The 4803-nt window shown below is 34.7% G+C and overlaps 1 pseudogene; it reads right to left on the bottom strand.

Moving 5' to 3' along the window:
• LOC101562166 overlaps nucleotides 1-4803 on the bottom strand; it is a 136747-nt pseudogene that overhangs the window by 102264 nt on the left and 29680 nt on the right.

Genomic DNA, 4803 nt, shown 5'->3' on the forward strand with positions numbered 1-4803 from the left:
TGTTTATGATGCTAAGCTATCTCTCTGGCCCTTTCTTCCTAATTTTTAAAGGCACAGTAGCATTTATTTCTCTCACTTCTTTCTCACAATATAATTCCACTGACCACTGATTATACTTTTCTAAGTAGATATTCTTTTTTCATGTCTTTCTACTTTCCCAAGAAATCTTCTTGCTTTGGTGGAGGAAATCCCTTATTATCTTGAAGGAAGTGGAGCTGTGATATTGCACTCTTATAATCCTGGACTCTGAGGAGGTTGAGACAGGTGAATAACAGATTTCAGGCCACCCCAGGAAATTTAGCAAGGACCTGTCTCAATCAGTCAATCATCAGCCAATCAAAGATGCTGAGATTGTATTTAATTCTAGAGCCACTTTCTAGCATGTGTGAGCCACACTGGGTTTTCACTACCACAGAAAAATCCTAAAATAAAATACATAAAGTTAATTTTCTGTTTTTTATGTGCAAATACATGTTTTAATTTGACTATCATTCTAGAATTGACTTTGTAGCAATTTAAGTTAAACATTTTCAGTAAAAATTTCAAAGACATTATTATCCATTCATGACCTTTTAATGCTGAAAATATGATTATTCATTCATTAGAATATTGTTTCATTCTTCAATAAAATTTTAATAAGCAAGTCTTTGTTGTTCTTCTAATACTTCATAATAACCTGTTTAAGTCTGGGTTATTTTTCATTTATTGTTTGATCTTTTCTAATCCAGAGACATGCTAAAATAGACACAGAGAGAAAGGAAATTCAAAAAGATCAAATGTTTGAAAACAAAGAGGGCTAGGCATTATGTAAAGAAAGACAGATCTTCTAAGCATGAAAACATTTGCTTCTTAGAAGGTGAAGAAGATCTGACGATCTTGCAAAGCATGTGCTTGAAGACTGAGTTGAAATTAGTTCAAAGATCAACAAGACAAAATCATTAGAGCTAAATAATATGCTAATTAAAACAGGATAAAGTTGATAAAATGATGTATTGTTAGTATAGAGAAGCGCTTTTCCAAATGCCAGTTGTTGAAATAGAATATTCTGGTTTTCTTAAAAATAATCACTCTGGGCCAGCCAAAAAGTTCAGCAGATTAAAGTGCCTACAAGCAGGCTGAGGGGCCCGGGGTTCCATCTCTGGGCCTGCAATGCCGGCCCTGCCCCCCCGGGTGCGCTGAGACGGCAGTTCAGACTGGGCCTGGGGGTGTGCACCTGCAGTCCCAGCTTTCGGGAGGCTGTAAACAGGGGGATCACTACGAGTCCGATCTAGTAGTGAGACCCTGAACACCCTGTAGACCCTTCCCTAAGATTAATAATAATAATAATAATCATAATAATAATAATAATCACTCGTACAGGTCACTATATCCTCTCGTTTTCATCTGACAACTTAAGAATATTTAAGTAAACCAACCACAATTTTCCTCGGTTGATGGGAACGTAAAGATTTTTTTAAAGTAAATTATTAAAATTTAAACTTTTAAAGTGCTATGCACAGATTTATTTTCACATTTATTTATATGTATATACCAAATGTTAAACAATAAAATAGCAACCCCTTTGAATACCTGACACTGAGAATTTGTATATGTAACTTTTAAAACTTGAAAGAGTAAGATAAAAATTATAGACAAGACCTTCACAAATATTTACATTACTCAGATTTTTCTCTTAGAAGATTTATATTAGGCAAATAAGCTTAATGAATCATGTGTAAGCCTATTATATTATTTGAATATTTGGAGGGTATTTATAAGAACTAAATTTATATATAATTTAATAAATAGCTTCAATATAGAAGTTGCTCTTTAGCATACGTTAAACCACCATTAAAGATATTACTGCTCAAAAAAATTTAGCAACAAACAATCAAGGAACAGTATCTCTTTCTAAAATTCAAATGTTAAATTCTCTCAAACTAAACTCATGGAATTTTAATTTACATTCATTTAAGAGACTCATATCAATAAGAGTTAAATTCATAGTACAAATCGCGTGGGTAAAATCCAGTGGGGCACATAATTGACATAATTTAAAACTTAGAGAAAAGCCACCTTGATAATAACACAGGAAAGAAAAGGAGTATTCACGATGTTCTGCTAAAAATGAAAGAAATAAAACTCTTTTCTAATATACTTTTCAATATAGGCATCAATATTTCAACAGGTATGAATTTCATTTCAACTATTCTAGACTCAATTTGAGATATAGGGAGCCTCCCATAAATTACCTGGAATGACAATAATAGTTTTAAGGCTAGAATTCTGTTTCTGTTCTGTTGATTAAATACTATATTCCTCTGACACTCTAACTGGAAAATGTCCGTTTTCTCATGACTAAATAATTATTAGCACAGGATATAAAGCCAAAAGTAGAGATATTCAGCAAGTAGAAAAAGCCCAAGAAAAAATACACCAAGGAATCCATAAAATATAAAACTGAGTAATAGAAAGTAAATTGAAGAGAAGGGAAAGTGGACAGTGTCATTCCCATGGTTTAGTGGATGCCACCTCCTTTCATGACACTCTTGAAAGTAACCCAAGCATGTCCTGAAGCAGTGGACTTCCTTGTTAAAAATGCAAGATCTTTCTTAACTCCACATTACAAGTGCAAAATAAAAAAGAACAGCATCCAGAAAACAGGATTGTCATACACAGAACTAAGTATTGTTATTATTTCTTCAACAAGAACTCATCTAGCACACCATTGTGTTACTATGTTGATTCTAGTGATACAGAATTATAAACCGTGAGTCTCAATTTATAAGAAGTATGATTCTTGTTTTATTTGCAAGAGTCTTTCCTTGGGATCATGACTACAAAGATGCATGATGTTTAATATTTTTGCTAAAAATAGGTAGTAAAATCATGACCTAATCTAAATTAGAAGAGTACATTTTTAAGCATAAGACAAGTTTGTACTTTTTCAATGACTTCATTTTAGTTCGTTGGTCATTACAATATTTGTCATTAAATAAAATAAAGGCTATTAGTTTGAAGGCAGGCCAGATCTTTTGAAATATGATTGTTACCCTTATTAGCTTGTTTTATTGGTATAATAAAATTTTGGTGGTACATGCCCGAATTCCCAGTACTCGGGAGGCTAAGGCAGGAGAATCACCACGAGTTGAAGGCCAGCCTGAACTGCATAGTGGGGCCCTGTCTCAAAAAATGAATAAATAAATGAATTAACACAATTATGCACATTTAATACTTATTATTTTTAAAAAATTGTAGAAAAAATAAAATGTATTTGTGCAGATCATATAATGTTAAGGTTATCATTGTCAAAATCAATAGATAACATGCTCAGTGTTAAACTGATAATTGGAGAGTAGAATATCAACATTGGGCTTGCTTTAAACTTCTAAGAATTCATCGGGTGAGAATCCAGGCCCCAAATCTTTCTTCTCCAACATACACACACACACACACACACACACACACACACACACACACTTTTACAAGAATAAATCCATTTTTCACATCTGCAATTACCAGAGGCCATAATGCATTTCTTTAAATTGGTGATTGTTGTTATTCTATGAGAAAGGACTTTTGCAGGCAAATAGAATTGGGAAGTGGAGGTTTCAGTCTTGGTTCTTTAATGCAGAATCTGCATTTCTAAGATACGGTTCAGCCTAGTAGCTGGTGGGTGTTTTGTTTTTATTTTTTCCTCTTCCTCTTTTATTTATTTATTTATTTTTGGTACTGGGGATTGAACGCACAGCCTTGGGCTTGTCAGGCAAGCTCTTTTGCTACTGAGCTATCTCCTGGGCCCTCCCTTTCTTTCTTCTCCTACTTTATTTTGTATTAGAACATAATAATTGCAGTCCCTGTGTATTGTTATAACGCATCCCAATTCTTTTGTCAACCTCTTTCTCTCCTCTCCCTTCCCTCCATTACATTCATGATTTTTATAAAAACTAACATCCCATTTGGTTATTTATTGTGACTATGTCTAGAGGTACAATTATGAAGCATTCTAAGGATCATTATCTACTTTCTGCTTTTTTTCCTCCAAATATCATACTTTTGAAATGCTTCCACACTGTAGGATCAAAAACATCCAATTTCTATGTCTTCCTAGTTATATGTTTTCAAAAGTCATATATTTGCATAGCAATACTTAAGGCTTTGTTTGTTTGTCTTTTTGAAACAGGGTCTTGCTGTGCAGTTCAGGTTGGCCTTGAGCTCACTTTGTTTCCCAAGCTGGGCTCGAACTTGCAATGATCCTCCTGCCTCAGCCTCCCAACTGCCACCTTCCCAGCCCACTGGAAAATTTATCAATCAGTGTGAAATTGATATTCTTGGGCTCCTACATATTATATCCCTATCCCCAAATAAAACTGAAGTCAGGTTTAATTGACAACTATCCATGATAAGCAAAATCTTTCCTTTTATTATTACTTGTTTGAGATTGTCCTGAACGTATTTCATTATTGTATACCTCAGATTTTATAGGATATCAATCCTTTGAACAGTTCCTTCTAAAATCTGATTGTCTAATATCCAGTAGAGGAAACAGAAAAACAAAAAGAGCGTTCAGCTTCCAGGAAAATAATTGTGCACTTTAAATTTGTTAAGTACAAACCCACACAATTGACCAGACCAGGCATTCTGATGTGAGATTTATTGGAGGTAGGAGCCAGCAGGCAGGCTGTCTTGCAGACTGAGACAGCAGCAAACAAGGCAAAACACAGGGCTTCTAAGGGGTTTTGTGGGGAGGGTGTCTGTGGGCTGGAACAGCCCAGGTAGGGCTAATCTTAGCAGGGCCACCTGGTCTGCTGGGGGAAATCCTGA

This window comes from Octodon degus, unplaced genomic scaffold, assembly GCF_000260255.1.
Source record: "Octodon degus isolate 3935 unplaced genomic scaffold, OctDeg1.0 scaffold00027, whole genome shotgun sequence".
NCBI lineage: Eukaryota > Metazoa > Chordata > Mammalia > Rodentia > Octodontidae > Octodon > Octodon degus.